Below are 23,955 nucleotides of genomic sequence, written 5' to 3' on the forward strand. Positions count from 1 at the left end.
AGGGTTCTACATTGGGTCGGGATGGGTCTGCCCTTTGCAATGTCCAGCCAGGACAGACAACACCTTTACGAGGCATTCAAGAGCACAAAACAACACTGATTTACGCATACTGAATATATATTATACTGTAGAACTGAGCAGAACTGGAAGTAGCAGATATGAGAATGCTGAAGTTTTTGTTGGGAGTGACCAGGATGGATAGGATCAGGAACAAGTACATCAAAGGGAAATTACATGTTTGAGATTGTTCGGACATGTCCAGAGGAGAGATAGTGAATATATCGGTAGAATTATGCTGCGTTTAGAGCTGCCAGGTAGAAGACGTAGATGAAGACCAAAGAGGAAGTTTATGGATGTAATGAAGGAGGACATAAGGGTAGTTGGTGTGATGGAAACGGATGCAGAAGAGGTTGGATGGAGAAGATTGATTTCCCTGAAGGGGAAAAACCCAAAGAGAAAGAAAAATAATATTATTATGTATTTTATAGCCATAAAGAAAGACTCAGAGGGATTCTGGGCCTTCCAGGATCACCCTCATGTTTCTCCCCCATCATCATTAACCATTGTTTTTGCTCGTTTAAATGGGGATAATCAACTTTGAGATTATTTTGTGTGTTCTGTCACTGTTATTTCACATTGTACAACGTTAAAACGGAATGTTATTTGTTCTTATTAATAATGAATACGGCTCCAAACAGCAATTCACAGCGGTGCAATTAATGTTCTATCACTGGACACTGTTGTTTTGTTTTGTGATATAAGAAAAATTAGGTTGCTGGGATCCATTAGCGTAATAACAGAGTGTTAAATGAGAATTTTTACTTGAGGCAGCTAGTTAAGTGCAAAGCAGCAAAATGTGAAAAGAGTGGAGTGAGGGAAGTCTTTGTGACAGGGATGATAAATGGCAAGATGGATGAATAGATAAACAGAACGCAATGAGAATGAAAAATGGTAAGGATTTTCTCTCTCGTTTTAATTTAATGGCAAAGAATGGCCTGCCACCTTCTGTAATAACTTTTACAGAGCGTGCTATAAAAATGTAAAAATGTACCCAACAGTGTCCTTTGCTACGTTCCCGTGGGGGAATGGAGAGGGGGGGTTGGGGGGGTGTTGAGCTGAAGACTCAAACTGCGGCATCACATCCCGGCGTTGTGAGTGCTACTCCGTCACGGGGGACCCGTGGTACTGCCATTCATGTCAGCATGCCGTTTCCCTGCTCGGTGCTAAAAATAAGATGTTAAAGACTTTAAAATAGCTGCCTACCATCTCACTTCGTTTGGAAAGTCGTCTCAACAGGGAGATCCTTTAGATTCCAGCTCTGGTTCAACTCCCCTCAACATCCACAAGCACCAAAGAGGGAACAACCAGAATCAAAAAAAAAAAAAAAAAGCCTGTGTAAGAGCTTAAAATCAGGCACAATGTTGCGCAGAGATCTTTTCAAGGTCTTTTGTCGTGAACATGTGTTCCTCGTTTTAAAGATTTGAGGGAAGCTGTGATGTTCGGAAACGCGAAGCAAGAAGATCCCATTGTCTGTGAACACAGCTGGAGTTCTCTTCAACATCTTAATGGTCCTGCGGTTACAGATCAATGTCACATCATCCCTTAACTTTCTCCTCCATTGACACATTAGCCACGTTTACATGAGTTTTTCTCTTTCCGAATTGAATCTTTCCGAATGACCGAATTTCCGAAAACAATGGTATACATGGAAAGGAATATTCCAATCTCTTGTCTACATGGTTTAACCAAATCACTTCAAAATTTGGCACACGGTTTTAGGAGACTGAGAATTCCACTTGTGGGATTACATGTACGCTAGCATGTCTTCCGAAGAATTTGGAGCAGACGTGAACCATTTTGGTTGATAAGTAGGCGGGTTTATGTCTATGATAAGCCTTTTTTGCATCGAAGTTCAGTTCAGTTAGCGACTTTAATGCGTTTACATTAGCCACGTTTACATGAGGTTTTCCCTTTCCAATAAGGAATCCTTCCGAATGACATTTCCGAAAACAATGGTATACATGGAAAGGAATATTCCAATCTCTTGTCTACATGGTTTAACCGAATCACTTCGAAATTTAGGAGACTGAGAATCCCACTAGTGTAAAATATGAGCAGGATAGGTTGAGAAACATGGCTGCCATGAGCATCGGGTGAACTTAGCAACTAATCGACCATAAATCACTGACCATTTGTCTAATGATGATAAAACTTCGATCATGTCTGTATTACGTGTACGCTAGCATGTCTTCCGAAGAATTTGGAGCAGACGTGAACCATTTCGGTTGACAAGTAGGTCGGTTTATGTCTATGATTAGCCTTGTTTGCATCGAAGTTCAGTTCAGTTAGCGACTTTAATTAGCCACGTTTACATGAGTTTTTCCCTTTCCGAATGGAATCTTTTCGAATGACCTTTCCGAAAACAATGGTATACATGGAAAGGAATATTCCAATCTCTTGTCTACATGGTTTAACCGAATCACTTCGAAATTTGGCACACGGTTTTAGGAGACTGAGAATCCCACTTGTGTAAAATATGAGCAGGATAGGTTGAGAAACATGGTAACCAATCTTTCCGAATGACCTTTCCGAAAACAATGGCATCCATGGAAAGGAATATTCCAATCTCTTGTCTACATGCGCCGCTATAATCAACCAGAATAGTCAATGGGGCATGCGCAGTAAAACGTAAACATCAAGATTCTGTTCCACAGATGGCGGTAATGCACACGAAAGCTGCTTGCCAACCGCCAATAAACAACAGAAGAAGAAGAGCGCACCCTGACAACTTTCTGTTTGAGCGGGTACAAGATACCTCAATCGGATTGGGGAAAGGAATATTCCACCCCTGTGAATCCCATTATATGTTCTTTCGGATTGGAATGACGTGTATACAAAGGTTAAATTCAGCAAATAAAACGAATGCAATTGGAATATTTGGGTCCATGTATACGTGGCTACTGTTTCATTCGGTGTTCTCCATCCCACATGATGACCCAACTGCTTACGCTTACATGCTTCAAATTCTATGTCCGATACACTCACATGAATGAATTTAACTACCAAGATGGAGGATCGTATATCCAAGCTCAAACCACAACAACAAAGCAACAGAGATTTTCCAGTACAAGTTTACAGTGCGTGTACTTCATAAACAAATAAAATGTAGTTAATAAAAAAAGTACTAGTAAACAACATTTTTAATGAATGTGAATTGTTCTCTTCCTTTCATGTCATCCTCTTAAAGGAGTCCAAAGGAATCAGAGCCTCACCAGCCATGAACCTCACCGTACATCACTGACGCATGTGGTACACACCCATCGCACTTGCACAGAAGAGGCTAGCAATTTGCAGTCATGACAGGCTGTTATTCAGTGATAGCTCATGTTAGTAGCCAAACATTGCCAAATCACTATCATTACCTGACAGCAGACACAACTAAAGTGTGTGTGTTTGTGCCTGTTACATCGGGTGTATATTACATGCTTGAAGCGGGGATATAGGGCGGGATTTAACACTTATAGATTGCCTATAGGTAGCCGTGGAACCATTGCAAAAAGTACCTTTCATGCAGTAGCTGTCTTCGGGCGAGGGGCCAGGTACACCCTGGACTGGTCGCCAGCCAATCACAGGGCACATATAGACAAACAACCATTCACACTCACATTCATACCTATGGACAATTTGGAGTCGCTAATTAACCTAGCATGTTTTTGGAATGTGGGAGGAAACCCACGCACGCATGGGGAGAACATGCAAACTCCACACAGAGATGGCAGAGGGTGGAATTGAACTCGGGTTTCCTTCCACTGTGGAGCCTCAATTCAAATCTATATGCCAATATTTTATATGAGAAATTAAAAGGATTATGCAAAAGACAAGGCAGCTGACGTCAATGCAACATATCAAAAAGCTTTCAGCAATGGGCACATCGTAGAAAACACATTTTTATCGTGGAGTTCATGATAATTTGGAGTCGCCAATTAACCTAGCATGTTTTTGGAATGTGGGAGGAAACCGGAGTACCCGGAGAAAACCCACGCATGCACGGGGAGAACATGCAAACTTCACACAGAGATGGACGAGGGTGGAATTAAACACGGGTCTCCTAGCTGTGAGGCCTGCGTGCTAACCACTCGATCCTGGACCGGGCCTCGGACCCTATCCTTCGACAGGAAAAGCTGTGATACTTTGTTGTAAAAGTCCGATCACCTTAGCGTGAGCCTGGATATATAATCCTCCATCTTCGAGACCATTAACTAATTAATCAATTAATTAATTAATTAATTAATTCATTCATTCATTCATTCATTCATTCATTAGCAGAGCCTAAAATATATTTAAAGGGGACCTATTATGCTCATTTTTTGACCCTTTGTATTGAGTTGTGGTCTCCTATAGAGCAGCTACACACAATAACCGCACAGAAAACTTTTTAGATTTTCCAGAATCTGCACCTATTCCAGGTGTACTTCCTTGGATTTCTGTTTCCTGCCAAAACGGTCTGTTTTAATTCATTCCACGCGCTGTGATTGGTCACACTTCCTAACTATGAACCATATAAGGAAGTCCATCCCTCTGTGACATCACAAAGTGGCAGTTTTACCACGCCTCTTGAAACTGAGCGTTTTGAGCCATCCCAAACTTCTTTTAGGGTTCACTTCCAAATGCACAAACCTCATTATCTGAAACTTTGGCATCATTTAACACGAGGATACAACATTCTAACTACATTTATAGGTCAGAAAAGTGGAAAAAGCATAATTCTGTTGGCTTGCTACTCTCCAGCTGGTGCTGCTGCAGTCTAACCACTGTTGTGCAACCGCCATGAAAAACATATTTATATTGTCCGGTCAGTGTATAAATAAATCTTTATCTGCTATATTTAGTTGATCAGAATCTTAAAAGGCCGTCCATGTTGCAAAAAGAACAGAGCAACAAAGAGAAAGTCCCTCTCTGCCCTACGTCCACGCTTCGACTTGCGTAGCCTCTGTAGTCCCATCACGGTCAATTAATGTCAAGCCTGTCAGATCAAACGGACCACCCCTGCCTTTGTGTCCCTCTGAAACATAACTCAACACCCCCCCCACAAGGACGCCAGCAAGTGCGGCAATACATTTAATGAGCCTGAAACGGTATTAGGGATTGGACGTTACGTGGAAAAAGCATAAGCAACGTTATTTGGTAAAATAGATCGGTATCGGTAACCTTTAAATTCGTCAATTTGTTGGAATAATGCCCCTCTGATGTCACACTAATTCTTTATATTTATATACTTAATTTTGTGTGGCTCAGACGCACCCATTCAACAATATATACTGTACTCTATGAAAACCTCGGATGGGCTTTTACTGTGAATACACACAGCTCAACATCTGTTGCGCAACACTTGCAGGCTACCTACGTACATCTACCCACAAATGCAAGAACACAATGTCCGCTCTGGCTCGCTACCCACGCACAAAAACTGCAGAACATACAAGAAAACACTGATGCTGTCAATGTCAAAAGTCAGCAGTAATTTATTAAAGGAGTCATATGCTCCATTTCCATATTTATGCAGACTTAATGTGGAAGTGACATATCTCATAACCATTATCGAGTAACAAATTGAAGGGGTATGTCTATGTGCAGTTTCGGCCTACAACCCTTGACCAATCACAACAGATTGTATTGTTTTTTAAATTAATTCATCATAAATGCTGAGTTTTTTCCTGAATATTTTGTACATTAAAAAAATAATAAATGCACCACTGTTAAAATACTGCACTCACATACTTGTTAGGCATCGCACATTGTCACAGAAGTGCATGCCCCTATTGAGGGGGCATGTCTCTGTGCAGCTCTGTGCAGCCTACAACCCCTGACCAATCACAACAGAGAAGAATGTACATTATTATTGTATTTTTTTTTATTTAATTCATCATAAATGCTGAGTTTTTTCCGGAATATTTTGTACATTAAAAAAAAAATAATAAATGCACCACTGTTAAAATACTGCACTCACATCCTTGTTAGGCATCGCGCATTGTCACAGAAGTGCATGCCCCATTGAGGGGACATGTCTCTGTGCAGCTCTGTGCAGCCTACAACCCCTGACCAATCACAACAGAGAAGAATGTAGATTATTATTGTATTTTTTTTATTTAATTCATCATAATTGCTGAGTTTTTTCCTGAATATTTTGTACATTAAAAAAAATTGTTAAAATACTGCACTCACACGCTTGTTAGGCATCGCACATTGTCACAGAGGTGCTACTATGGCAAGGTCAGACGAAGGTCAGACTGATTTGAATCTCCAATACATGTCTGCTGCATACGCTTTGCTGCATTAAAAATAGATGGGAAGTGAAGGCAAAATATTTGACAAAAGTCAGAATTTTTCCAGTTTCATTCCAAACTGAGCTGCTGTTGCTGCGGCTTTAATTTATTGCTGCGTAAATTCAAACCAACAAGGTGATGAGCGATGTTGTAACCGGGAGTGATAAACATGACAGCAGTCAAATGGATCTCCAATCTGGGAGCATAACAGTTGTGCATAATGAGTCATCTGTTACTCTGACAAAACTACTGGAGGAGATTCCCGGACAGTCAGGATGAAAATATGTTTAAGAGGGTAAAATAATGCAAGCATTTCCTGTATTTTTTTTTAACCTTGCCACACACTGTGTCTCTATTTTGAAACACAACTTAACACATATGTCTAACAGCTGACTAGGATGGAGTGTGGCAGCACCCATTCAATAAATGAGGTGGGCAGAGGTTCTACAAACAAGTGTTTGTAAAGAGATGTAAGCAATCAGTCAAACAGACAGATCAATTAGGACAGCGGGAACAGAGCTGTGCAATCAGCACTATCTTACTGCCGCAATTGAACACTTGCCCATATGAATACCAAATAACCTCCAGAACGGCCTAACCTGGGGGGCTTTAAGATGTGGCCCAATGAGCGTTCAGTCAGAGAATATAATATAGGTCGCTGGTTGCATGTTCATGGTTATCAGCAACAGGGTTTAAAGTAAAAAAAAAAAAAAAAATGTATTTTCCGGACTACAAGTTGCACTTTTTTTTTAGGTTGGCTATTCCTGTGACTTATACTCCAGAGCGACTTATGAACAAAAAAAAAAAATAGGTTACATAAACACCTTCCAAGAGGACGTAATGTCTGTTTTGGTTAAGTAGTTTGTAAAATAAACTACTTGCAAAAAATATGACTTATGTATGTTTTTTTCCTATCGAACATTTTTGGCATTGTGCGACTTATAGTCCAGAAAATACGGTAATTAAGTTCCAATAAGAATCAAAAGAGACAGTAAACGATAGGACTAGTACCGTATTTTCCGGACTATAAGTCACATTTTTTTTTCATAGGTTGGCTGTTCCTGCGACTTATACTTCAGAGCGACTTATAAATGAAAAAACTGTTTATGTTACATAAACACTGGACATCTTTTCTGTTTATGTTTATTTTTTGTGTAGTTGAATAAGCATTGTGTTAGCATATCTTACACATATTCAGCCTGTTCTTTATTCTTTTAGAACTTGTCTTCCAAGATGACGTAATGTCTGTTTTGGTCAAGTAGTTTGTATAATAAATTACCTGCAAAAAATGCGACTTATACTTATATTTATACTATGCCTTTGGTTTTGTCCAGAAAATAAAATATATCAAATCACAAACACGCCCCCCCCAACCATGTTACACATATCGGTATCGGAAATTGACAGTTACAATATCGTCATATGGATTTCTCTGCAAAAAAAAAAAAGCCAATATCGGACATCCCGAGTTATTATGCTTTATCATTATTTTGTGCTGATAACACTGAAAGGAAGATAAAAAACAAATTAAAGAAGGAATTTCTTTCTTTACTGCTGCTCAGGTTTTTATTGACATCAACTTGTAGGTCATATTCCCTTTCTATATATCCATCTATATTCATTCAACATATATTCAACATTCATTCATTTTATAAAAGTGTATGCACAGTGTATACTCAGAGCTGTAGCTCAGAGCTAGTGAATAAATTGTATTCTATTGGCCGCCTAGCCCCGCCGACCTCTTTTTGCTTTCTATGATGGCGGACTCTCAGCTCCATGTGTTCCATTCATTTATGCCTTTGGGTCGCTTATTCTGTTCTTTACTCTAGAATCCTTGCTACAAATACAAATTTACGCTGGGAATCAGTACCCAGGAGGAATACAAAGATGTAGTATATGACTTGGGGGTTGACAATGGAGGTATCATTTAGAGTAGTTGGCATGATTTTAAATGAGCATGGTTTAAGTTCTTTATGAGCCTGTTCATTTAAAGAAGACGCATTAGGAATTACGAGTGGCACACTAGCCTTTTCCTCTGTGGGTCGAGACCTCTGTCATGTTGAATGTATGTATTAGTGGCACATGCTGACAAACGCTTAGTGCTGCCAGACATTGCAAAGCGACATTTGCCCTGATCTCTGTCATGAGGTGGCTGATAATAACTGGAAGACGTGTCCTGGGCAGGCAAATAAGGAGGAAAGAAAGAAAAACAAAAGCCAGATATTGGTCAAGTTTTGCCCAAACTGTCTTCATGTTTATGTTGTCAGACCACACAAAGCAAACGATAAAACTGACCGTAATTTAATTTAATTTAATTTAATATTATTTATTCATTCATTCATTTTCTGCCGCTTTTTCCTCACGAAGGTCACGGGGGTGCTGGAGCCTATCCCAGCTGTCTTCGGATGAGAGGTGGGGTACACCCTGGACTGGTCGGCAGCCAATCACAGGGCACTTAATTTAATTTAATTTGTACAGTTGTCTTCATTGTGTTTGTTTACGGTTCTGTAGTTGTTAAAATAATGTACCGATTTAGGCCCCACTCATTTCTGGTTTACAACACCCGCTGCCGGTTCATGCGCCGCCCATTTTTGCAAAAATGACACCTACTTCAGGTTTATGCCCCACCCACTCCAATACCGACGATACTGACAATTTATGGATAATTTTGATGGCTGAGGAGCTACAGATACAGATAGTAGTGTACTCGCTCATCCCGATTAATTACACCTCAGGTAGTGCGCTAAAGTGTCACTCATTTGGGATTTAGCTTCACCCAGGCATAGGCAAGCTCTCAGTGTAGCTCGCGTGTTTTCAATATCTAAGGTGTAAGAGATACAGGGCTGCCAAAAGCACAGGTGTGATTATAGCCGACTGACACAAAATCATTTAGAAGATTGAGTAAAAGATCAAGGTCAACACTTGACTTGCCTCAGGCTACAAAGGTCACAATCGACGTACATGAGTCCCCTTTCCAATGTTTCGGTTTCTTGGCAAACCAAATGCAATGGGATTAAATGTTTTCTGTTCTGACAGCGGAGTGACCTTGTGGTGAACTTTAATACCTTCACTCCAGACCAGAGAACAACAAAGAAACCTTTAGGAGACTGATCCCCTTATACTAGTGTTTATTCGCTTTAGGTATCTAGGTAGCAATTACCACATTAACTGTACAGAACTACAGTCATGTCAGTTTTTTAAGTTTGTTAGTCAATAAGAGATTCATTCATTCATTCATTTTCTACCGCTTTTCCTCACGAGGGTCGCGGGGGTGCTGCAGCCTATCCCAGCTGTCTTTGGGCGAGAGGCGGGGTACACCTTGGACTGGTCACCAGCCAATCATAGGGCACATATAGACAAACAACCATTCACACTCGCATTCATACCTATGGACTCCATATGGACTATGGATTAACCTAGCATGTTTTTGGAATGTGGGAGGAAACCGGAGTACCCGTAGAAAACCCACGCATGCACGGGTAGAACATGAAAACTCCACACAGAGATGGCCGAGGGTGGAATTGAACCCTGGTCTCCAAGCTGTGAGGTCTGCGCGCTAACCACTCGACCGCCGTGCCGCCCCAATAAGAGATTCAGGTTGGATATCAGTTGCATATTTTTCTAAATAAGTTCTGAATCAGTATTTTATTTATTTTTATTTTTAATATTTTTTTCCAAAAACATTCCAAAAAGATGCTCGGTTAATTGGCGATTCCAAATTGTCCATAGGTATGAATAGACATAGACATAAACATAGACTTTCTTTATTGTCATTGTACAATAACACAGCAGTGAAATTGCTAACGAAATGTCGTTACCTGGCTCCCGTGTAATAAAAAAAATGAATAAATAAAACAAAATAATAATAATTAATGATAAATGATAATGTGGAGAATGTGAGTGTGAATGGTTGTTTGTCTGTATGTGCCCTGTGATTGGCTGGCGACCAGTCCAGGGTGTACCCCGCCTCTCGCCTGAAGTCAGCTGGGATAGGTTCCAGACCCCCGTGACCCTTGTGAGGATAAGCGGTAGAAAATGAATGAATGAACAAAAAGGTACACAACTTTTTTTTCTGATGAAAGATGAGAATCTAATCTTTCTTTTGGTACATAAAATGTCTAAAACACATTCAAAAATCAGTCAAAATCATCAAAAATGTCCGGTACCGAGATGCACAGCTTTTGAAAAATGTCTGGGATTGATCAAATTAATTAGTTAATAAGGCTTGGTCTTGTCAAGTTAAAAGACATCCTGGAACCACTTCACCACTTCAGCACCACTTGTTAAAATATTTACGTGACTAGCGTGATTTCTGGTGTTAAAGGCCTTACTTTTGAACAAATGGTTCAAATAAGTCATTAACGGCAAACATTAATATGACATGAATGAGCGGATGTAAGTTTCCGTCCACAACCCTCACATGCTGCAGTAAAGTGTGACATCATGGCAAAATATTGATTAGCGCTTCTTAAGGCAGTTTTAATGTTTAATGAAGCAGGGCAACATAAAAGTTTATTGGAGTGTTTTATATGGCATGGTGAAACCTCACAGAGAATATGTTTGTTTTGCTTGGAGCCTTGGAATAAGGTAACACTGGCATACAATCATTCTGGAGTAGACCTGTACGCTGGAGGCGCTACACGCGTCCACCTTCAAATACACACACAAGGATCAATGGATGTGATTTCCATATTCTGTACATGAATAAGGATCATTAATGAGATAGCTTCCATTGTCAATACACTTGTCCAGGTTCCAATACGCATAGCTTGGCATCCACATCCATATTGGTTCAGCATGCAGCTGCAGTCTCTACAATTATTCATTCATTTTCTACCGCTTGTACTCACAAGCGTCGCTGGAGCCAGCCAATCACAGGGCACATATAGACAAACAACCATTCACACTCACATTCATACCTATGGACAATTTGGAGTGGCCAATTAACCTAGCATGTTTTTGGAATACACGGGGAGAACATGCAAACTCCACACAGAGATGGACGAGGCAGCAATTGAACCCCAGTCTCCTAGCTGTGAGGCACACTAACCACTCACCCACCATGCAGCCCTCTCTACAATTAAAATTGGTTAATAATATCAGACTTTTCTGTGATCAGGGAGAAGAAATGGCTTCATAAATGGCATTTTGATTCTTATTTTTTTTCTGTGTTTAGATAAAAAAAAGTTATCAAATCGAAAAAAAAAAGATCAAACTAGCATGTGGTATTAAAATGACTGAGCCAGTCACCATCAGTTTGTGTTCACTGGTTGGACATCTCAGTCGACATTGTCTTCAAAGCCGATAACCCATAAAACAGCTTCAATCATTTCCAGTCCACTGCATTTCATGTCAAAATCAATAAAGATTATCAATAAAAGTACTCTCCATGACCAGTTTATATAAAATATATAAAAACATATTAAAAAGAGGCCTATTAGACTAGATTAGATATACCTTTATTCGTCCCTCAGTGGGGAAATTTACATTGTAAATCAGCAAAAGGGGACAAAAATAAACAATATAAACAGTCTAAAGTAATAACAGTTTAACAGTTTTAACCAGCATTATATACAATACAGTTTACAAGATGATATGTATGACGTAATCGGACAAAAATATTCCACCCACAAAGCCCGCTATTGGTGGGTTTTGCACTTATAGGCAGGCGTATCCCTATAAAAGGGAAAGTTATTCAACTAGACAAGCCAGAAAGTCCAACTAGGAAGTTCATCGAGTTCCCAATCTCATTCCACATCACTAAACACATTGAGTTTGTGTTCAGTCTCCATTGGTTCAGTTCATTTTTTTTATTTATTTATTTATTAGTACACTCGGAATTCAATACTTTTTTTTTTAATCACAAAACGTCACCAGCCTATTAGCTTGCTAACCCATGGAAACATGGAACTGCGCAAGTCAGTTCCATCGCTTGTCTATGATGTCATCAGCAGTTAACTCTGTAGTTCTTTGCTAATTCACACAGTTGTGCCACAAGTATTTGCTTTTTCTATCGATCACAGATGCAAAATAACCCACAATGGAGCCAAAGAATGTTGTAGAATTTAAGAAATAACTCACATTGCCGTCTTAGTCGACAATCACATCTTAACATTGTTCATATTAATTCATTACTTCTAATGGGAAAAATGTATTTGGCTAGAGTGTTTTTCTGTTATAGTCGAACCTTTGGTAATATATTAATGACGCTAACTAAGGTTCCACTGTATATATTATGATACTGTACAAATACAAATAGATGGTGTAGACATTGAAAGGGTGAAGGAAAATACATTTCTGGGGATCACAATATATGAAAATATGAGCTGGAAAACCTCATATTACAAATATACAACATAAGATGGCCAGAAATATTTCAGTATTGAACAGAACAAAATTTGTTCTCAATCAGAAATCACTCTACACTCTTTATTGCTCTCTGGTTCTACCATATCTTACTTATTGTGTGGAAATATAGGGTAATAACTATAAAAGCAATCTTCACTCGCTAAATGCACTGCAAAAAAGGTCAGTAAGGATAATTCATAATGCCGCCTACAGAGAACATACTAACTCATTTCCAAAATCACAAATACTTAAACTTGCTGATATACACGCTTCAAACAGCTAAAATAATGCATAAGGCTAAAAAATAACCAAATACCTAAAAATGTCACCCAATACTTCTCTCCATGAGAGAAGTATTATAGAAAGCAGGAAGTGAACAAATGTAACAGTTACTGATTGTAAAAGTACCAGATGGAGGGGTAGGATTTAATAAGCTTTGCTTCTTCCTACTCCTTTTGGACATGTGGAACTGTGAACTGATTATGTGATGCACTCAATCTTAATCTGATGCATGTTCAAATGAAATAAAGCCATTACCATACTGTATAGACATAATTTGCAACTAATTATAAATCGCAGGACCAGTCAAAAGTGTAACACATAGTCCGTAAAATATGACACACAAACAAACCTAACCTTCAACCCAGGAACCTCTTGTTGTGAGGCAGCAGCACGAATCACTCTTCCACAGCGCTGCCCTCTTTCTCAGTTGCCACGGAATTAATTAAAAACCAAAAAACGACTCATAGAGCCAAAAAAATTCACATTCATGATTTAAACACTGTACTTGACATTTGTTGCTCCTACCACATTAACACAGGGAATACAAACTACATTAGAGCTCATTAAGCAGCATTTTGACTTTGTGTTGCTTTTCATTTCAGTTCAGCTGAAGACGAAAACTACCATGAATGGTTTTGCAGGAAGGGCTGTTTGTTTACTGCATTTACAGCTGCAGTATTACAGATTATGTGGCCACTGTAATATACAGTCCAAAAATGAACGAAGGCGGCGGGTGTTTCGGCAAAATAATTGCTTTTGCTTGTATATGAATAAAGCTTTGAGGAAATGCGCAACCAATCTCATCTCTTTAACCGAATGTGCACCGCCGTCGGCTCTTTTTTTCTGGAAACCAGCACACAAAAGCTCCCCTTCATCTCCATAACATAAAATAATTCCTCATGTCCTTTAGCCAAAAGTCTCCAAGAATGATAATGAGAATACAGTTGCAACAAATAAACTAAGTGGCCTTGTGAATGGCTGGGGGGGGGGGGGGTTCACAGTTTACAAAGTGGACAAAAATAATAAGACGCAACATTTTTTTTAGTTGTGAAAAACGGGAACACTGAAGCAGAGAGGTTTAATGGGATGCATTCACACGGTGGGGTGCCCACTGGTGTCATTCACGGTGCTTTACTGCAGCGAATGTTAAACATACAACAGTGTGACATTGACTTTTTTACCTGCACGCGTGGGAAGGTGAAGAGATGCCATCATTAACCATTAAGCGGGCTGACAGCTGTGTCAATATTTGTACAGACCATCTCGGTGGTATATAGAGAGTCTAATTAAAGCTACGAGAAGCAATTTGAGACCCTAAAGCCAGGTCTTCAGTCAGAATTTTTCATGCAGTAAATCCCATTTTGGTGCTACTTTTTTTTCCAGAGGTGGTCAATATGGTGAAGTAAATCAACCAAATACGGAAAATTATACTGATATTTGCACGTTCTGTCATATCATACCTTTGTACTCCATTGTTATTGGAACTTAATTACCGTATTTTCTGGACTATAGATCGCTCCGAAGTATGAATCACACAAGGCCAAAAATGCATAATTAGGTAGGAAAAAAGCATACATAAGTCGTACGTCATTCATTCATTTTCTACCGCTTATCCTCACGAGGGTCGCGGGGGTGCTGGAGCCTATCCCAGCTGTCTTCGGGCGATAGGCGGGGTACACCCTGGACTGGTCGACAGCCAATCACAGGGCACATATAGACAAACAACCATTCACACTCACATTCATACCTATGGACAATTTGGAGTCGCCAATTAACCTAGCATGTTTTTGGAATGTGGGAGGAAACCGGAGTACCCGGAGAAAACCCACGCATGCACGGGGAGAACATGCAAACTCCACACAGAGATGGCCGAGGGTGGGATTGAACTCGGGTGTCCTAGCTGTGAGGTCTGCGCGCTAACCACTCGACCGCCATGCAGCCTAAGTCGTATTTTTTGCAGGTAATTTATTTTACAAACTATTTGACCAAAACAGACATTACGTCATCTTGGAAGGCAAGTTCTAACATTAATAAAAAAATAGAGAACAGGCTGAATAGGTGTAAGATATGCTAACACAATGGTTATTCAGCTACACAAAAATAAACATGAACAGAAAAGATGTCCAGTCTTTATGTAAATAAACAGTTTTTTCATTCATAAGTCGCAGGAACAGCCAACCTATGAAAAAAAGTCTTAAAAAGACTTATAGTCCGGAAAATACGGTACTAGTCCTATTGCTTACTGATTGCAGCCAAGTAGGGGGCGCTCTTTTTATTGTTATTTGAACTTAATTACCGTATTTTCTGAACTATAAGTCGCTCCAGAGTATAAGTCACATAAGGCAAAAAATGCATAATTAGGTCAGAAAAAAACATACATAAGTCCAATTTTTTTTGCGGGTAACTTATTTTACAAACTACTTGACCAAAATAGACATTACGTCCTCTTGGAAGGCACGTTCTAACATTAATAAACAGGCTGAATAGGTGTAAGATATGCTAACACAATGGTTATTCAGCTACACAAAAATAAACATGAACAGAAAAGGTGTCCAGTGTTTATGTAACAAACAGTTTTTTCCATTTATAAGTCGCTCTGGAGTATAAGTCGCAGGAACAGCCAACCTAGTATGAAAAAAAGTGCGACTTATAGTCCGGAAAAATCGTTTACTGATTGCAGCCAAGTAGGGGCCACTCTTTATCCTCACTGGGGTCGCGGGTAAGTCATCTTTGAATCAACTTTGAGTATCATTTCAATATTTGGCTGCAGGTTTCTGGTCAGCAAAATACAATGCACTTTTTACGCCCATTCTGAAAGCTTCACTGATTTGTTCTAAGCATCCATTGTACTGTTTTTTATTGACAGTAAAGCACCTAATCTACAGTGGCCGTATAGATGTAACAGTCCTGGTAACACTGGACCTTGGGCTTATTCCTTATCAGGGTGTACAACATGGCGGGGGACAACAGAGTGAATCCTAGTCTTAAAGGGTAGTTTCTGATTCCAGAACTGACAGGCATGAAAGAAAGGATTAAGATGTTGACCCAAACATCTTTGCAGCTGCTTTGAAGGCAAGGTGGCCTCGCAGCCGCCACCTTGCTCTCCACGGTAAACCCTCCAGCTCCGTGTCTAATCCTGGTGGGGTATGATGTGACATATTTCCTATGAGCATCTCAACTCTTGTAATGTTTTTTTTTTTTTTTTTTGATGGGATAAAGCATCCAAATGCAAACAGACCTTTAAATTCCCCCCCCCCCCCCGGCGACCGATAAACTGGGGTCACTGCTAGGTCAAAGGACTGTTTCTTAAAGACATTAAGAAACAGGCATGGCTGCTACTTCTGGATGAGAAATTACCACCTGCACAATGGCGTTATCTCTCCCACGACAGACATGCACGCTTTGCCTTGGGTCCCTCACATGACACAGAGTTGGCATTATTTTATTCTTGTGCAATGCTTCATTTTAAAAATCATGTTACACCTCCATGTTACCTCATTAATAACAGTCACAAAGGATCTCTTAGCTTGCCCCCCCATCTATTCTTGCAGTTTATTAGTCCAAATGTGAGGCACGTTGTCTTGCAATGTAATGATGTGAAAACACAGCCGCAAGGCATCTACAAAATTGAAGCCATGATGGAGTTGGCAGGAGAGAAGCAGCGGAGCGGTCCCTTGACGGATGGCGACCGTGCATGTGGATGACAATTAGTCAGTTAGCCACTTTGAGACAGATTATCTTAAATCTTACACTAGAAATTGAAATGAAATGCAGCAAGGTTCTCAGGATATCCCATGCACCCCTGGTTCCTGGTTCTGGAATGTGTCAGCAAAACCTCATCCGTCCATTTTTCGATACCGCTCATCCAAACCCAACTTGACTGATCGACTACAACCTAAATGGTCCTTCAGGGCAACTTCGAAGCGCACAGTGAGTGGGAATTTGACCCCACTACTTGAAGGCGCAAAATTCAAACCGCAACGTGGCGAGGGACAACTCTACTGCGTTGCAGTACTGTCATCATCCTGAAAGGGGTGCTTGAGCTTGAATGTGGTTGTAACTGCCGTCTTTCCATAAAGACGAAAAAAAGAGCACTTTTCCGACTGCAGTAGCAAGTCAACAGAATTAAAGGTGACCTATTATGCTTTTTCTACTATTCTGACCTATAAATGTAGTTAGAATGTTGTATTATCGTGTTAAACAATACCAAAGTTTCAGATAATGAGGTTTGCGCATTTGGAAGTGAGACCTAAAAGAAGTTTGGGATGGCTCAAAACGCTCAGTTTCAAAAGGCGTGGTAAAACTGCCCCTTTGTGATGTCACAAAGGGATGGACTTCCTTATACGGTTCATAGTTAGGAAGCACTTTGGGCATGTGACCACACACAGAGTGGCAGCAGTGGCAGCAGTGACAGCAGAGTGGGCATGCCCGGAGGCGGGTGGAATAAATTAAAACAGACCGTTTTGGCAGGAAGCAGAAATCCAAGGAAGTACACCTGGAATAGGTGCAGATTCTAGAAATAAGTTTCCTGCGCAGGTTATTGTGTGTAGCTGCTCTATAGGAGACCACAACTCAATACAAAGGGTAGAAAAATTTGCATAATAGGTCCCATTTAAAGATATTTTTAGGCTCTGGTGAATGAATGGATGAAGGATAGGGTCCGAGGCCGGGTCCGGGCCGAGTGGTTAGCACACAGGCCTCACAGCTAGGTGACCCAAGTTCAATTCCACCCTCGGCCATCTCTATGTGGAGTTTGCATGTTCTCCCCGTGCATGTGTGGATTAATCAATAAATCAATAAAACATGCTAGGTTAATTGGCGACTCCAAATTGTCCATAGGTATGAATGTGAGTGTGAATGGTTGTTTGTCTATATGTGCCCTGTGATTGGCTTGCCACCAGTCCAGGGTGGACAGCTGGCAAAGGCTCCAGCACCCCCGCGACCCTCATGAAGATAAGCGGTAGAAAATGAATAAACTTCAAAAGGAGTCAGTGCCTCTCCAGCCATAAACCTCACAGCATGTCACCGTCCATAAGAGCATTAGTTATTTACTGTAACACAGCAGGCTACAGCAGATCACAACCATTTAGCTTGCTTTAACATCCACAGGACGGCACAGGGTAGATAAACACAGCCAACATGAGTGTGTATATCGACAGAAAGCAACCATGTAATCAGTGTAAATATTTGATAAGCTTTGAGATTTCTGTATAACTGAATACAGGTTGAAATGGAGTTTGCACATCATTGTGTTTTGATGTTTTTTCCACATTGCCCCAATTACTTTTGGGTGGAATCAGTTTTACATCCCAAAGCAGGCCGTGTCTCCTGAAACACCTTTAAGGAAATAATCATGTGAGCGGAGGAGCATATTTGAAGGAACTGGAATAAAACCAGTCGAGAAAAATCCCATTATTAATAATACAGCTTTAGGATTCACACCAACAAGACTTTAGATGGAGTCGTGCCTTCAAGGTTCACTGAAGAGACTTCAAACTAGCATCTCAGACAGGAATTGCGCAGGGCTGTCAGTGCAGACACTGTGTCATTAACCCTGCCGGTCTTCCTCTTTTACTGTAAGTAAAGACACCAGTAACTCTCCAGCTGAATGGCGGTGGAGGTGGGGGGGTGCACTGTGTAAATGTGAAATAGTGTTACTGCGCCAGAGAAAATGACTGTGTCACCACGCTACATCAATCAGAGCATCAAGGGGGCTGAACCACTGAGACATTTTGTAGACTGGGGGCCTGAGGCTATGGACTCCCCTCAAAGGGGCAAAGTGGGAGGGGGGGTGCTACTTGACATGGAGATATAATCTGTATCCCCGGGAGAAAAAATGTGACGGCGCGCGGATCTTCTTTTCCAAACAAGACCTCGCTTGGCTTCCAAGTAAACACGTCACAATGAGTTCTACGAGGACTCCTACTGCACTCCCAGATGATATGCAGCCAACCCCGCTCATCCGGTGCTAACGTGGGGTAATGATGGAAATGCTATAACATACATTTCCTAACTAACTGCAGTGTACAAAGTAGGGAGGGAAAAATACATAACGGATGAGTCATGTAGCAGCTTTCCCCCGCTGCACACGGCCTGAAGCACGCGGCATCGTTAAACAATTAAATATGAACAGAAATATGACACATAGCACCAACTAGGCCTGCTTATGTAACCATAATAATACAAAACTCTGACTATGGGGGCTATAAGTGTGAAGTGGACAGGCTGGCAACACTAAAAGGAATGATGTGCCAAAAGCACAAAAATGACCACAATCTATCATTCAACCCAATATAAAGAAACGTCCTTGCAATAAATTCCTTCCTTCATACGGGTTATTATGCAAATATATGTATCATATTCCCTCAAATATTCCTATTTTCCATTCCCCAGTACCGGAAAACTGAGAAGACCACTCCGCATTAAATATATCTGTCGGAATTTCACTCAGTGGACACTGAACATTTAAGCGTTATTATCGATTAGTGAAAATTATTAACAAATAATGTTTTTTTTTTTTATTCATTTGGCCTCTCTCTCTCTGCAGTTGACTAAATCAATGGCACAATTGAGAAAATACAGTATGTATGGGATACATACTACATAGTATAATATATGACATCATAATCCTTCATTCATAATCCAAATCTCTGATTTATTGTGTTTAATCGGTTCCAGACACGACCGTGATAACAAATTTCTGCAAAGTAGAATTCCTTATTTAGAAATTAAGTATAAAAATCCTGCTTATGAGTGTCTAACTGTAGAGCCTCTAGACATGAAATAACAACCATATAGTCATCTTCACACTCATATTACGTAATATAATATACATAATCCGAGAAAATAAGGTATTCACATCAAATAAAACAAATCTTCATGTATGTTGTAGTCAATGTGCTCAATATGCTAACACAATGGTTATTCAGCTAAACAAAAAAAATAAACACAAACAGAAAAGGTGTCCAGTGTTTATGTAATATAAACAGTATTTTCATTTATAAGTCGCTCTGGAGTATGGAATGTGGGAGGAAACCGGAGTACCCGAAGAAAACCCACGCATGCACGGTAAGAACATGCAAACTCCACACAGAGATGGCCGAGGGTAGAATTGAACCCTGGTCTCTTAGCTGTGAGGTCTGCGCGCTAACCACTCGTCCACCGTGCAGCCAGAAACCTTTTTATTAGGCTTCTTATTAAGTATTCATTTTAATAATAACGACAGCTGGGTGGTTAGCACGCAGCCCCCAAAGCTAGGAGACCCGAGTTCAATCCCAGTATAAGTCGCAGGAACAGCCAACTTGTGAAAAAAGTGTGATTTATAGTCCGGAAAATACAATAATCCTCATGTTAAAAAAAAAGCTCAGAACAAACAACAAATAGCTGTGTCCCAATGACGTACATTGTTAGCTAGCTCATATTAACTAGTTTTCTCACACAATAATGCTCAACAAAACAGTCCAAATTTGCTTAAATAAGCATACTTTTTTCAACTAATAGGCTGTATTCAACCACAAAACCATATTTTAGAAAAAATGTGCTAGTGTGAAGCTGCAAAACTCAAACCGTGATGTGGCGAGGGACACTCTTTACCTAACAAACTGTCAGGTTATCCCCAAGTCAAGGGGCTGGCAGTCTAATTACATGTTGTTGTCAACCCAGAACACCCCACCAAAGAGAACACAGAGCAACCGGATTAAAGAAAACCTCCCGTTGACAAGGTCACCCGCACAAGTGTACGCGCACAATGACGACCTGCAGATCTCGTCAGTTCCTTTGTGGGGATTTACAAAAGACTAACACCGAAACTTCAAAGTTATTTTCATATTGGACACCATACGAGGAATAGTAATTTCTACTCTGGTAGTGCTAAACCTTTGATGTGTGCTCTTTTATTTCTTTCTTTCCCTTCTTCAATGTAATGAGGATGTGAAAATTATTCTACTGGCACCATTCAGGACGCCCCTGTGGTGCTGATTCTGGTCTTCTAAAAAATAAAAAACGGCTGCAGGACATGTCCCACTACGATCATCATTCGTCCATATGTAAATTAGACTCAAGACACACACTAGATCACACAGACGTGCTTTAACTCAAAGCACACACACACACACACACACATGATCTTTTCACTTTACATATCTCAATTGAAATACATCCATCAACGGCTGCTTGTTAGCCTTGTATTTACCTTGCAGTTACTGTATTGACCCAAATATAAGATGCCTATTTTCATTAAATATTCGGTTTATATGTCAGGGCAGTATAATTCTACTGGTTTATGAGTCCAGCGTTTCATACTTTGCACTTTGTTTTTGTATAGATGTTTGTGCCACATACAAATGTGCCACACTGCGAATTGTATTGATGCAGTTGGTAGGACATGTTAAAATAGTTGACTACTTGTCATGATTTTTTTTCTTTACTGACTATTCTGTTGGTTTTACAATAAATTGGCATTACAGTAAAAGTCGCATAATCTACTGTCATGATATCAAGCATCTGTAATTAGCACGTCGACTGACAGTCAAGAGATCTGGGTTTGAATGCATGTTCGGGAAAGTGGAGACTCAACTTAATAGGCGTGAGTATGTCCTGTGATTGGCTGTTGACCAGTCCAGGATGCCAGCTTGGATAGGCTAATGCACCCTAATGAGATGCATCATCCACATGATAATGGTATAGTATGTTATGAAAACCTAAACAATCACCACCAAGCAGACTATTAACATACATTCATTCATTTTCTACCGCTTATCCTCACGAGGGTCGCAGGAGGTGCTGGAGCCTATCCCAGCTGTCTTCGGGCGAGAGGCGGGATACACCCTGAACTGGTCGCCGGCCAATCATAGAGTAGGTATAGACAAACAACCATTCACACGCACATTCATACCTATGGACAATTTGGAGTCGCCAATTAACCTAGCATGTTTTTGGAATGTGGGAGGAAACCCATGCACGCATGGGGAGAACATGCAAACTCCACACAGAGATGGCAGAGGGTGGAATTGAACTCAGATCTTCTTGCTGTGAGGCCTGCGTGCTAACCACTTGACGCGGTGCAACCCCATATTAATATTATTCATTCATTCATTTTCTAACACTTATCTTCACAAGGGTTGTGGGGGTGCTGGAGCCTATCCCAGCTGTCTCCGGGCGAGAGGCTGGTGGCCAGTCAATCACAGTGTACATATAGACAAACAACCATTCACACTCACATTCATACCTATGGACAATTTGGAGTCGCCAATTAACCTAGCATGTTTTTGGAATGTGGGAGGAAACCGGAGTACCCGGAGAAAACCAATGCATGCACGAGGAGAACATGCAAACTCCACACAGAGATGGCCGAGGGTGGGACTGAACTCAGGTCTCCTAGCTGTGAGGTCTGCGTGCTAACCACTCGTCCACCATGCAGCCCCACTTGAGATACACTGTACATAAAATCTAATTACATTTCAAGCCTCAAAATTGGAACCGTGATATGGCGAGAGGATGACTGTATACATATGCAAAGTACTACTAGATGCATCTTAAAATTGCAGCCACCTGTACTATCATGCAATCTTCTTCGCTTCCAACACTTATACAAGTGTCAGCAGTACTGTAGATAAAGACAAGCCCTGCCGTGTCGGTCAACACAAAATCCCCAGTTTGGACTGCAGCATGCCCTCATAAGCAAATACCTCTGGCCCGTAGGAGCAGTCCCCATGAATCTTGACAAATACAACGGAAGGCCCATTCATTACAGCAGCGCCCCAGGAGTGATCGGCCCGGTCATCCAGCTCCACACGTGTCGGGTGTGCACATATTGTGGGGGCCTGCTGGGACTCACTTGTCCGAAGACAAATCACTGCTAAACAAGTAGTAGTAGTAGCAGAGAGCAAGGTCACTTACGACTGTATAGCTGACGGTCTAAGAGCACAGAGTGATAGCACAGTCGGGGAGCAATCATGGAGTAGTTAGGAGCAATGTTCAGGTTAGAACTTCTTTTAACAACCAGCAGAACATGAAGCAAGAACATTGCAATATTAATTTTATGGCAAAATTGCTCAGAGCACAGGTCAGTTAACAAAAGCCTCATTCTGTTACCTGACCTACTTGTATATCAAATATTGTTGCTTTCGAAATACATCCTGTAAAGAAAGCATAAAGTCAGAATCCAGGGTTATGATACTACAGTTGTATTCAACTTGCAGCAGAGAGGTATTTCTTACATTTTTTAAACTGCGTCATATATTCTCCGTCTTTGGAGGGTTCCTTCACTTCTTGAAAGTATGTTTCCTCTGCTCATTAATACTACTGTAGCAGTAGGGCGAACATAATCGCTATTTTTGGACAAAAACTAAAGAACTTGAGATAATGTGTGGGCTTCGTTTATTGAACACAACACAGCCAACAAAAAAAACCGCCAACCACCCTCCTACTGTCGCATTTCTCTGACGTCATACATGCACCCGCCCACTCTCCAGGTATGACCAATCAATGTACACCAAATTAAACTGTTACACTAACATAGTGCGGAAACCACTCCCCCACGCCAGCTGCTGTTGAGTAGCTTCTCAACAGGCTGACTGCTTGTTTTGGTTGATTGCATATATATAATGCAATCTCACAGTACCAGTTTTTCACCGCTGCGTCATGGAGATTCATAGGAACACTCAATATAAATAATATATTCAAAATGAAACACTCTTAATGGACAATATAATCGTCAAACTTACTCGTTTCTTCATATGATGCACGCAGAGCAACGAACTTCACGCTACCTCCTTCTTGTACTGCTGGCCTTGTGCGTGACGCGTTCAAGTGCACTCGTAATTATGATTGTTAGGCGCTAATTGTTTTATTTATTCACGTATCCCCTATGACAATTGGTTTACCCCACTTTGAGAACCTAGGTGCTAGAAGAAACTTTTGCTAACGGTAAAAAAAGAAACAGGTGCTAATGGAATGGAATCCCATCTGTTTTTAAACAAATGGCGTTGGCAGCAGCAAACAT

At 40.6% G+C, this 23,955-nt stretch overlaps 1 protein-coding gene across 2 annotated transcripts in view; it reads right to left on the bottom strand.

The window, feature by feature from the left end:
• dph1 (diphthamide biosynthesis 1) overlaps positions 1 to 23,738 on the bottom strand; it is a 294,949-nt gene extending 271,211 nt beyond the window's left edge. For both annotated transcript variants that reach the window (XM_058080444.1, XM_058080439.1), the window contains exon 1: positions 23,678 to 23,738. The gene's annotated coding sequence lies outside the window, so the exon portion shown is untranslated. The remainder of the gene's footprint in view (positions 1 to 23,677) is intronic.
• Positions 23,739 to 23,955: the final 217 nt, after the last annotated feature.

Source organism: Doryrhamphus excisus, chromosome 8, assembly GCF_030265055.1.
Source record: "Doryrhamphus excisus isolate RoL2022-K1 chromosome 8, RoL_Dexc_1.0, whole genome shotgun sequence".
NCBI classification, from domain to species: Eukaryota; Metazoa; Chordata; class Actinopteri; order Syngnathiformes; family Syngnathidae; genus Doryrhamphus; species Doryrhamphus excisus.